Raw genomic sequence first — 13,982 nt, forward strand, 5'->3', positions numbered from 1 at the left:
TTTTTTTCTTAATTGGATTCGTATTTATCAAACAAATGCATAATAAATTACAAATTTTTGCTTATAGCATTATTTACAAAACAAATGCATAATAAATTACAAATTTTGTTAATAGCACAAACGCGCACACACACACGTACACGCAACCACACATGCGCACACACTCACACACACACACACACGGATGCGCACACACTCACACACACACAAACACACGTATACTCACAGACGTTCACACACACACGCGACCTCGCATACACATGCGGACACACTCACACACACACAAACACACAAACGTATACTCACACACGTTCACACACACACACGCACACACACAACGTAATGTTTGACTAATAGAAATAAAATATGGTAAAAAAAATCAACTCAGTGATTTTCTTACTAGCTCATTAAAAAAAAATTGACTCTTTTTTTTCCTACAAATCTAGACATCCATAAAAAATAGAGATCAGATTCCTTTTCCTACAAATCTACTCGTTTAATGTTGTTTTTTTCTTAATTGGATTCGTATTTATAAAAAAAATGCATAATAAATTACAAATTTTTGCTTATAGCATTATTTACAAAACAAATGCATAATAAATTACAAATTTTGTTAATAACACACACGCACACGCACACACACATGCACACACACTCACACACACACACACAGACACGTATGCGCACACACTCTCACACACACACACACACACACACTTATGCGCACACACGTTCACACACACGCGCACACGCACACACACATCGCAACGTTTGAATAATAGCAATAAAATATGGTAAAAAAAAATCAACTCAATAATTGTCTTAATAGCTCATTAAAAAAACTTTTAAGACTTTTTTTTCCTAAAAATCTAGTCATCCATAAAAAATAGCGATCAGATTCCTTTTCCTACAAATCTACTCGTTTAAAAATCTACTATTTATAATAGCAATAACGTTAAGTACATTAGGTGAAAGTACATACATTTCCAAATTCAGACTGTACTCGTGGGTCGGATGGGGCGGTGATGTCCGTTTCTTGTATAGATGAGCCAGCGGGATTCATCATCCTGTGAGCTGCCGCCCATTCTCTTTTCGCTTTTTGACCAGACTGTATTCGCGTGGTTCCCGATGGGCCAGTTATCTCCACTTGTTGCATTGGAGTAATGCCATTAGCCTTAGCCTTTTTTTGAGGAGGAGAGTAATTGTAGGAATTTTCCTCCTTAAAAAGACGAACAAATTTAGTATGGAAGAAACGATTCCCCTTTTTTACAGAAGAAAAAATTAGTCTGCACAAAGAACCCTCTCCCCTCCCGCCCCCTTACTTTCCATGTGACGAAATAGTTTGTTTTTTCACCTCGCAATTAAGGTGTTAGAATTAATACATTGCTCCCCTCCCCCCACCTCATATTTTTATAAAACCCTCTTGATCATGGAATACAATTGAAAATAGAATATCTCTCGTCTAATTAGACCAGAATACAATTTATATCTTTGTCAAGGAAAACCCTTGCTGCTATCCATAAACATGTGCTATTAATCTGTGATAACACGCGAAGTTTGGTTCCAAAAAGGACCCTTTCTGTAATTATAAACACATGTGGTTTTAGACCGGAAAAAAGATTTTTGATAATGGGAAAAAGGACATTTCGAACGAAATAACTAAAACTAATGAAATAAACTCGTAAACATAGGAGGGGGGATGTAGGTTTACATAGTGGAAAAAAGAGTGCACTTTAAATTTTCTAGCGAGTATACTCATCATATTGTAGGGTTTGTATTGTTGGAAGGGAGGGGGCCTATGTCCCCCTGAAATTTGAATTTACTAGTGGAGTGGTAAAATGATTTTATTTGGAAATAAATTAAGAAACTTAGTAAACTGTACTCGCATTGTAAATTGATGTATCCATTGCTTCAAAGTTAATAATATTTAGTGTACTATCCATAGTAATTTAAATCACAATGAAAATTTAATTGTAAGGTATGGCCATTATATACAAAATCTCAAGGACGAATAAAAAATCACGTCTTTTATTTGTAACCAATCACCAGTCGAGTTATCGTATATGAAGCAAGCTCCGATGTCTCTGATTGGACCCCTAAAAAACAGATGTTGGCTCAAAAAACAGTCTGGTTGAAAACTTGGAGTTTAAACAAACTTGTGTGGGGAATCCCCGTTCACTTTTTTTTTGCAATGTGTAGGAGCCGGAGGGGAATCCCCGCTCGTTTTTGGAAAGGTACCAAGGAAAGGCAAGCAAAACGTGTTTAATCACGTGTAAAGGTCCCATAGAATAATATTGGAAGGAACATAATCCACCCAAATCCATAAGTACATGCTCTGGAAATGTTTTTCCTATACGTCCCAGCAAATAGCATGGTAATTCCTATACGTCCCAGCAAAATGGAAGACCATGTGAGAGGATACTCACTCTCTTTGAAAAGGTGTATAGGTCCAGTAGAATAGCATGGTAATTCCTATACGTCCCGTAGAAATGGTACTTAGTACTCTACTCTAAACTAGCAACCAAAAAATCCATTCATTTTATAATTCATGAATTGGTTGATTAACCTGTGAGATTTAATTAGAGGTTATGGACCTGGGGTTAGGTGACCTTTTGTGTTTTTTCAAGTAAATATAGTCTTCACTTTTGATAGATTTCCATTTATACCCTGATTGTAAGAGGAGAGTGACGCATCGTATCAAAATAAACTTTCGCTTTTGTTTCTTGTGTTAAAACTCCAGTGCTGGAAGTTTTGTTTAATATGTGAGTTTGATTCTTACTTATTTATCTAGCCTATATTTGTGTTTAGTGTTTTTTCTTCTTCGTGTGTTTAGTTGTTATATTTCTATATGTGTTATTTATAAAAAAAACTTTTTTCGTTTTTCGTTGTTTTTTTTTTTTTGGTTGAGAAAGGCTCTCGGACGTGGGGCCGACATATTCGGAATATTTTTTGATTAAAGTGTTCATTTGTTTTTATTTATTGTTTCACTGCTTTATTAAAATTAAAACCTGTTTTTCTTACTTATTTTTTCGTAAATGGAAAAGTAGTGTGGTCTAAGAAATTATTTACATGCATAATTACAAAGCTTCTTGACACCTCACCTTCTACAAGAGGATGGCAGAGACATTCCTAAATAAAGTTAATTCTTCTTCCAATGAACCACGTCGACAGAAAAAGCTCCTTTTTTTACGACAAGAACAATTGTAAATGAAGCATCTGATACAAGAGCAAACGCTGGCAAGTAAACATACCTCATCAGTATCTATGTTTGGATTTTCCTTCAGTATGGGGAAGCAGGCGAGAGTTCTGCATTGTTCATTCACGGAAGCTTTCAGGCACCAATAGCCGGTAATGGACGGACGCATCCCAACAAACGGCTTTACTGTACAACAAAATGCGTCGGAACTTGTATCTCCACTTTCATCGGCTTGACCAGTTACTTCCAGTTTAAAGAAACGAAACAACTCAGGATCGCTTCTTTGACTCCCTGACTTCTTTGGAATGACAAAAAGGTTTTTCGTGGCCAGAGGGGAGCTAAATTCGACGACACACCTCAACAATAAGTTGCCCTATTATGTCACATCAGAAGTCAGTTTAAAAGGACTAGCTATAGAGAAATAAAAATTAACTATGGCTTACAGCCAAAGAGAAACTATGGCGCTGAATGAGATATACTTCTTAAGATATGTTCCACGTGTTTCCTGAAGGGTAAAACGGGGTAATTTTTTTGGGAGGTTGTACTTTTTCTGCCGTTGTAGTACTTTCTAGAGACCCTGAGTAGTAACAATAATTTTACTGGAGTGGCAATCCTGGACGCAACATTTCTGTCCTCGTCAATATAAATAGAACAGTTTTGTCCATAGTTGCTTACTGGTAATTTTTTTTTACCATGTGTATTTTTTTACCAGGTTTAACTCAACCCTTGTCTCTTTATATACCTAGACAGTGGGATTTACCCACACTTTTTTGCACAGAGCACTGTGTAAAATATGGTCAGTCAGTTGGGTACCCAAAACAATCCGTTGGCAATTTCTCTGGAAAATATGTAGGAATCTGCATCCGTTTTTCGAAGCGTCCAGGCCTTAGAACTGCATTTGACCACTCTCATCACTGTAGCTTCAAGTGTTCTAATCTTGGGTCGCAGACTTATATTCCTAATCTTTCAATTTTTTTCAAATTTGAAAATATATCCCTGACCTTCGCTATTCTACTTTAACATCTTCACTACACTCACCGTCTTTAATAATAATACTACCTAGCTAAGTGAAGCTGTCCATTTGATCGATCTTTTCATCTCCTAACGTCACATTTTCATCTTCACTTATCGCTAGCCTTAAGAACTTAGTCTTTTTAGCACTAATTGTCAACCTTCATTCATTTTGCTCACACTTTCATTTACCATGCTTAAATCATCCGCATTATCTAAGTCCAGGAAAATTTTCGCTTCCCCATTTGATTCCATGTTCTCCCATTTCCTTTCCTGTGCTGCTTATGACAAAGTCCATCAAACAGATCCATATAAATGGGGATAGAACACAACCCTGCTTAACTCCTAATTTGATATGAAACCAGCAACTAACCTCATTTCCTACCTTAACCCCAGTAGTGTTAATCCCGTACATAGCACTAATGTAGTATTTCTAAGTTTAAAAGTATGTTATGATGATGCCAGAGACCAGAGCTACCATACTTCCAGTTATTTGCTATTTAAAAATTGGGAAGAACAAGATTTACTGAAATTCAATTGACATCATTTATAGAGACGTATAAGTAATTGTGGAAAAGAATCCAATTCAATGTTATTTTTACCAAGTAGTTTTTTAAATATCTGAAAATGTGGTTTTACGTTACACAATCTTTTTTGATCTCTCATATTATAGCTTGTAGCTCAATAATAGATTGCAAAACACGGAAACGCATATTATAGGAACTTAAAAGCCGATACCATATGATGCTTAGACCTTATACAGCACGTTTTTGTTTTATTCAGGTGATTGCCAAGAGCAAGGTCCGTGAAAATGTAAAACGTGACGTCCAAAAAGTATTTTGGTGTAATCTCTATCAAAAAGTAATTTTCTTATCATAGAAGTTTTTCTGCGTCACGCTAGGCGCTAAGAACAGCATCAATAATGGTAAAACTTATTCTGTTTTAATATTAGCCATCAGAGCACCTTAATGACTGGGAAGGATATGGAAATAATGAAACTGACTTAAGGATCTTCAGCAGAAGTATCAACAAAATAATCTGTTCGTATTCATTTTTGGGGGGTCTCAACTCTGTCGTAAGCTCCTTCTTCAGTGTCGTCCCTAGAAGGGATACCTTGTTGTCTGGCCGAACAGTGTTGTCGTTGTAGACCTCCCCTGAGTTTGTAAAACCTGAGCTGTGACTGTAAACAGCAACTGAGGGAGCCTTGAGAAGTGGTACCTTTTGATGAAACTATAGCCTAGTAAATGATTTAAGTAAAATCCAAGTAAATGCTTTGGTATTGATTGTGACTAGAAAAACAATGTCTCCACTTCACTTGAATAATTTTGTGATACAAGACCTTATGGAACGTAGAATTCATTCTGGACTAAGTGCTGAGGTCAATAAAAAGATGCTATGCGGTGCAATATTAATGTATCTCAAGCTTAAAGTTGGGGGGAGGGATCCTAATTTTTTCAATCCACCTAAGCTTCAAGTCTCTCCCGGACTTTTAATGCGACTGAGGTTAAATAGCGAGGTAAACAAAAAGACGTTCTGTTTTGCTGTGTGACCAAAACAATATAGGCTATATGCAATATCCTGGGAACGGTATTCGGGAACAAGCTAAAAGTTTCAGGAAGTGTTTGAAGCTTAGTTAACCACATAAGATAATATTTTGAAGGTCTTTTTCTTTAAATGATACATAGTTTTTGCACTATGGCCCCTATTAAACTAGAATCTATTTCCAAAGAAATGACTATATTGGCCAAATGAAACCATGCATACCCAGATCACGAAGATAGCGTCTCAGTCTGCACTTCCTCGACAATACTTATAAATGATTAATTTGAAGTTCTCAGGGGGGTGATGGAGCCCAGCAGAATCTAGAGCTTTGATTTGAGCAAACGGCAAAAGTTAATAGAAGAAGATTGTGTATGCTAGTTTTCAAAATGGTATATATTTGCAATAACATGGGAGCGAAATGTCGGATATATTTTTTGAAGTTGAACAATTTCTTCTAATACTTATGCTGAAACAAAGAAATTGGGAGCCCCCCTACAAAAATACGATAGCTCTTTAACCCTAAATAGCGACAATACAGAAAGTAGTGACAAGGATTGCGGACAACCCCTTCCACAAAAATAGTTCAGATACAAAACCAAAAAAAGGCATTGCCGGGACATTTAGCTTACTAGATATATTCTTAACACCCTTTCCCACCAAAAAATGGTAAAACATAACTGTTGATGTCTAAAAGAAAAAATTAGGCCACTAATTGTTCCTCTCATCCAAGTTTTTTTAGATCTGACATCCAGTTCTGATAAATGGCCCGAAGCATTAACAGCTTCTCTCCTTATTCCCGTACAAAGTTCATTTGTATGGTCGATAGTATAATGGCCACAACCGGGTAGAAATAATAAACGGAAATATCATAAAATTTTTTTATCTTTTTGCAAAATTTACAAAATTAATATATGCTTAATTTTATGTTTTATACGTCTAGTATATTCCGTAAATTTACGGTATAAATGACTATTGACTCCTTAGAAAGTGAACTTAACGCTCAATTGTATAATGGCTCTTGCAAGTGGAAAAAAATTGCGAAAATACGACAATTTTTAGAAAAAAAAACTTCATTTAAGTTTGGACAATGACTATTAAAATTCCATATCTTTATCAGTTAGTTCACAAAAAAAAACAAGATTTTTCATAGGAAAGTTGAGACATATTAAAGGCTTAGATGGCAGAAATTAAACATAAATAAAGAGCGATGTGGGCACAATGTATTATTTATTTTTGGTTCTTCTGACCAAGGCCCTTAGTATACAAGGACTCATTCGATTGGAAATTTAAAGTTCAAGTGGCCTTTTTAAGAGTCAAAAGTTAATGAAGACAAGCCAGCCCCCCCCCCAACCACCATCACTTCCCCAAACGTATTCGATCAAAAATTTGAATATAGTTATTTCTTTAAGCATAGTTGAAAGGTCGACTGAGGGTATGACAGCGGTCCTGGTTTTCTTGCTCTCCTATATGATTCTTACCCTCCCCCAATACTTCTTCCTATATTTATCTGAAAGGTCATAGAGATATTGACAATTTGGACATTTAAATGTGGTCTTTTAGGCATCTAGCACCCCCCCCCTCTATCTAATTTCCAAACACCCCTTCTTCGCAAGCAGTAAGAGAGGTACTATTTCAGAAGGGGCTGACGTCAGACCTATACTTATAAGAATTTTAGCCTAGATTTACACAATAGCCCAAGGAGGTCATAGCAACCGCTCATAGCAAACTAATATAAGGAAATTAAGAAACTAAAAATTGATAGTCTAACAGAGCTTCGATTGTCTAATAAGTGGAAATTGAATCAAACAGTTAACGAACTGTAAGTAAGGAGCTACCCGGCTCAATGGTAACCGAAACTCTAGAAAACGGGTTTTTGATACCAATAGATACATCAAAAGAATCAGATTTCAATGCTGATTTCAAATATATAACTTTCATCAAGTTTTTTATTGTTTTAAAAAATAAAGTTGTGAGACAGAGTCAAACTTTAGCGTAAAGAGCGAGGCGTTGAGGAGGGGACAGCCCCTTTCATATACGGAATAAATTCTGTTCGTTTAAAGTTTTAATGTCGCTCCTTACTTTCAGTTAAAAAAAACTTGTTTTTTTTGTAATTTTTAATAAGGTTGCCTATAGAATCAGTCAATCAGGTGTATAACTTAGTTGTAAATCGGAGAGATTAATCTCATAAGTCTCTTAGCAATAATTTCTTATGATTGAGATTAAGAGAGATTCAGATAGATTGAGAGAGATTGAATATATTTAACGCGGGATTAGGCAATGTCAATCAAATAAACAAGAATATTCAAAGAGAAGAAGACATTTCACTGGAATCTCCTGAAACCTAGAAATCGGAAGCTAATTATATTACTTTTTACTATTATTAAGCAATTTCAATCAAATAAACGAGATTATTCAAAGAAAAAGAAGACATTTCACTGGAATCTCCTGAAACCTAGATCTCGGAAGCTCATTATGTTATTTTGTATTATTATTATTAAACAATTTTAATCAAATAAACGAGAATATTCAAAGAAAAAGGAGACATTTAACTGGAATCTCGTAAAACCTAGATATTAGAAGCTTATGTTAGGTTAGGTTAGAACAGATTTAACTGGAATCCCCTGAAACCTATATCTCGGAAGCTTATTACGTTATTTTTTATTTTTATTAAGCAATTTCAATAAAAAAAACGAGAATATTCGAAGAAAAAGAAGACATTTAACTGGAGTCATCTGAAAACTTAGATCTTGGAAACTTATTATGTTATTTCTTATTATTATTAAGCAATTTCAATCAAATAAACGAGAATATTCAAAGAATAAGAAGACATTTAACTAGAATCTCCTAAAACTTAGAACTCGGAAGCTGATTATGTTATTTTTTATTACTATTAAGCTATTTCAATCACATAAACGAGAATATTCAAAGAAAAAGAAGACATTTAACTGGAATCTCAAGAAACCTAGGTCTCGGAAGCTTATTATGTTATTTTTTATTTTTATTAAGTAATTTCAATAAATAAACGAGAATATTCAAATCTTATTATGTTTTTTTATTCGTATTAAGTAATTTCAATCAAAAAACCGAGAATATTCAAAGAAAAAGAAGATATTTAACTGGAATCTCCTGAAACCTAAATCTCTGAAGCTTATTATATTATTTTTTATTAGTATTAAGCAAGTTCAATCAAATAAACGAGAATATTCAAAGAAAAAGAAGACATTTAACTGGAATCTCCTGAAACCCAGATCTTAAAAGCTTATTATGTTATTTTTTATTATTACTAAGCAATATCAATAAAATAAACGAGAATATTCAAAGAAAAAGAAGAAATTTAACTGGAATCTCTTGAAACCTATATCTCGGAAGCTTATTATGTTAATTTTTTTATTATTATTAAGCAATATCAATTAAATATACGAGAATATTCAAAAAATAATAAGACATTTAACTAGAATCTCCTGAAACTTAGATCTCGGAAGCTGATTATGTTATTTTTTATTATTATTAAGCAATTTCAATCAAATAAACGAGAATATTCATAGAAAAAGAAGAAATTTAACTGGACTCACCTGAAACCTAGATCTCAGAAACTTATTATGTTATTTTTTATTAGTATTAAGTAATTTCAATCAAATAAACGAGAATATTCAAAGAAAAAGAAGAAATTTAACTGGAGTCACCTGAAACCTAGATCTCAGAAGCTTATTATGTTATTTTTTATTAGTATTAAGTAATTTCAATCAAGTAAAAGAGAATATTTAAAGAAAAAGAAGACATTTAACTGGAGCCACCTGAAACCCAGATCTCGGAAACTTATTATAAAATTTTTATTAGTATTAAGCAATTTCTATCAAATAAACGAGAATATTCAAAGAAAAAGAACAGATTTAACTGGAATCCCCTGAAACCTATATCTCGGAAGCTTATTACGTTATTTTTTATTTTTATTAAGCAATTTCAATCAAATAAACGAGAATATTCGAAGAAAAAGAAGACATTTAACTGGAGTCATCTGAAAACTTAGATCTTGGAAACTTATTATGTTATTTCTTATTATTATTAAGCAATTTCAATCAAATAAACGAGAATATTCAAAGAATAAGAAGACATTTAACTAGAATCTCCTAAAACTTAGAACTCGGAAGCTGATTATGTTATTTTTTATTATTATTAAGCAATTTCAATCAAATAAACGAGAATATTCAAAGAAAAAAAAAAGATTTAACTGGAATCTCAAGAAACCTAGGTCTCGGAAGCTTATTATGTTATTTTTTATTTTTATTAAGTAATTTCAATAAATAAACGAGAATATTCAAAGAGAAGAAGACATTTTACTGGAATCTCCTGAAACCTAGAACTCGGAAGCTTATTATGTTACTTTTTATTATTATTAAGCAATTTAAATCAAACAAACGAGATTATTCAAAGAAAAAGAAGACATTTCACTGGAATCTCCTGAAACCTAGATCTCGGAAGCTTATTATGTTATTTTTATTATTATTATTAAGCAATTTTAATCAAATAAACGAGAATATTCAAAGAAAAAAGGAGATATTTAACTGGAATCTCGTGAAACCTAGATATCAGAAGCTTATTATGTTAGTTTTTATTATTATTAAGCAATTTCAATCAAATAAACGAGAATATTCAAAGAAAAAGAAGATATTTAATTGGAATCTCCTGAAACCTAGATCTCGGAAACTTCTTATGTTATTTTTTATTATTATTAAGCTATTTCAATCAAATAAAGGAGAATATTCAAAGAAAAAGAAGACATTTAACTGGAGTCATCTGAAAACTTAGATCCTGGAAACTTATTATGTTATTTCTTATTATTATTAAGCAATTTCAATCAAATAAACGAGAATATTCAAAGAATAAGAAGACATTTAACTAGAATCTCCTAAAACTTAGAACTCGGAAGCTGATTATGTTATTTTTTATTACTATTAAGCTATTTCAATCACATAAACGAGAATATTCAAAGAAAAAGAAGACATTTAACTGGAATCTCAAGAAACCTAGGTCTCGGAAGCTTATTATGTTATTTTTTATTTTTATTAAGTAATTTCAATAAATAAACGAGAATATTCAAATCTTATTATGTTTTTTTATTCGTATTAAGTAATTTCAATCAAAAAACCGAGAATATTCAAAGAAAAAGAAGATATTTAACTGGAATCTCCTGAAACCTAAATCTCTGAAGCTTATTATATTATTTTTTATTAGTATTAAGCAAGTTCAATCAAATAAACGAGAATATTCAAAGAAAAAGAAGACAGTTAACTGGAATCTCCTGAAACCCAGATCTTAAAAGCTTATTATGTTATTTTTTATTATTACTAAGCAATATCAATAAAATAAAGGAGAATATTCAAAGAAAAAGAAGAAATTTAACTGGAATCTCTTGAAACCTATATCTCGGAAGCTTATTATGTTATTTTTTTTATTATTATTAAGCAATATCAATTAAATATACGAGAATATTCAAAAAATAAGAAGACATTTAACTAGAATCTCCTGAAACTTAGATCTCGGAAGCTGATTATGTTATTTTTTATTATTATTAAGCAATTTCAATCAAATAAACGAGAATATTCATAGAAAAAGAAGAAATTTAACTGGACTCACCTGAAACCTAGATCTCAGAAACTTATTATGTTATTTTTTATTAGTATTAAGTAATTTCAATCAAATAAACGAGAATATTCAAAGAAAAAGAAGAAATTTAACTGGAGTCACCTGAAACCTAGATCTCAGAAGCTTATTATGTTATTTTTTATTAGTATTAAGTAATTTCAATCAAGTAAAAGAGAATATTTAAAGAAAAAGAAGACATTTAACTGGAGCCACCTGAAACCCAGATCTCGGAAACTTATTATAAAATTTTTATTAGCATTAAGCAATTTCTATCAAATAAACGAGAATATTCAAAGAAAAAGAACAGATTTAACTGGAATCCCCTGAAACCTATATCTCGGAAGCTTATTACGTTATTTTTTATTTTTATTAAGCAATTTCAATCAAATAAACGAGAATATTCGAAGAAAAAGAAGACATTTAACTGGAGTCATCTGAAAACTTAGATCTTGGAAACTTATTATGTTATTTCTTATTATTATTAAGCAATTTCAATCAAATAAACGAGAATATTCAAAGAATAAGAAGACATTTAACTAGAATCTCCTAAAACTTAGAACTCGGAAGCTGATTATGTTATTTTTTATTATTATTAAGCAATTTCAATCAAATAAACGAGAATATTCAAAGAAAAAAAAGATTTAACTGGAATCTCAAGAAACCTAGGTCTCGGAAGCTTATTATGTTATTTTTTATTTTTATTAAGTAATTTCAATAAATAAACGAGAATATTCAAAGAGAAGAAGACATTTTACTGGAATCTCCTGAAACCTAGAACTCGGAAGCTTATTATGTTACTTTTTATTATTATTAAGCAATTTAAATCAAACAAACGAGATTATTCAAAGAAAAAGAAGACATTTCACTGGAATCTCCTGAAACCTAGATCTCGGAAGCTTATTATGTTATTTTTATTATTATTATTAAGCAATTTTAATCAAATAAACGAGAATATTCAAAGAAAAAGGAGATATTTAACTGGAATCTCGTGAAACCTAGATATCAGAAGCTTATTATGTTAGTTTTTATTATTATTAAGCAATTTCAATCAAATAAACGAGAATATTCAAAGAAAAAGAAGATATTTAATTGGAATCTCCTGAAACCTAGATCTCGGAAACTTCTTATGTTATTTTTTATTATTATTAAGCTATTTCAATCAAATAAAGGAGAATATTCAAAGAAAAAGAAGACATTTAACTGGAGTCACCTGAAACCTAGAACTCGGAAGCTTATTATGTTATTTTTTTTTATTATTAAGCAATTTCAATCAAACTAATGATTGAAATTGCTTAATAATAGTAAAAAATAACATAATAAGTTTCCGAGATCTAGGTTTCAGGAGATTCCAGTTAAATGTCTTCTTTTTCTTTGAATACTCTCGTTTATTTGATTGAAATTTCTTAATAATAATTAAAAAAAACATAATAAGCTTCCGAGATCAAGGTTTCAGGTAACTCCAGTTAAATGTCTTCTTTTTCTTTGAATATTCTCGTTTAATTGATTGAAATTGCTTAATACTAATAAAAAATAGCATAATAAGCTTCCGAGATCTAAGTTTCAGGAGATTCCAGTTAAATGTCTTCTTTTTCTTTGAATATTCTCGTTTATGTGATTGAAATAGCTTAATAATAATAAAAAATAACATAATCAGCTTCCGAGTTCTAAGTTTTAGAAGATTCTAGTTAAATGTCTTCTTATTCTTTGAATATTCTCGTTTATTTGATTGAAATTGCTTAATAATAATAAGAAATAACATAATAAGTTTCCAAGATCTAAGTTTTCAGATGACTCCAGTTAAATGTCTTCTTTTTCTTCGAATATTCTCGTTTATTTGATTGAAATTGCTTAATAAAAATAAAAAATAACGTAATAAGCTTCCGAGATATAGGTTTCAGGGGATTCCAGTTAAATCTGTTCTTTTTCTTTGAATATTCTCGTTTATTTGATAGAAATTGCTTAATACTAATAAAAATTTTATAATAAGTTTCCGAGATCTGGGTTTCAGGTGGCTCCAGTTAAATGTCTTCTTTTTCTTTAAATATTCTCTTTTATTTGATTGAAATTACTTAATACTAATAAAAAATAACATAATAAGCTTCTGAGATCTAGGTTTCAGGTGACTCCAGTTAAATTTCTTCTTTTTCTTTGAATATTCTCGTTTATTTGATTGAAATTACTTAATACTAATAAAAAATAACATAATAAGTTTCTGAGATCTAGGTTTCAGGTGAGTCCAGTTAAATTTCTTCTTTTTCTATGAATATTCTCGTTTATTTGATTGAAATTGCTTAATAATAATAAAAAATAACATAATCAGCTTCCGAGATCTAAGTTTCAGGAGATTCTAGTTAAATGTCTTATTATTTTTTGAATATTCTCGTATATTTAATTGATATTGCTTAATAATAATAAAAAAATTAACATAATAAGCTTCCGAGATATAGGTTTCAAGAGATTCCAGTTAAATTTCTTCTTTTTCTTTGAATATTCTCGTTTATTTTATTGATATTGCTTAGTAATAATAAAAAATAACGTAATAAGCTTATAAGATCTGGGTTTCAGGAGATTCCAGTTAAATGTCTTCTTT

The sequence above is a fragment of the Artemia sp. Qi Xiang Cuo genome, chromosome 19, assembly GCF_049724085.1.
Source record: "Artemia sp. Qi Xiang Cuo chromosome 19, ASM4972408v1, whole genome shotgun sequence".
NCBI lineage: Eukaryota > Metazoa > Arthropoda > Branchiopoda > Anostraca > Artemiidae > Artemia > Artemia sp. Qi Xiang Cuo.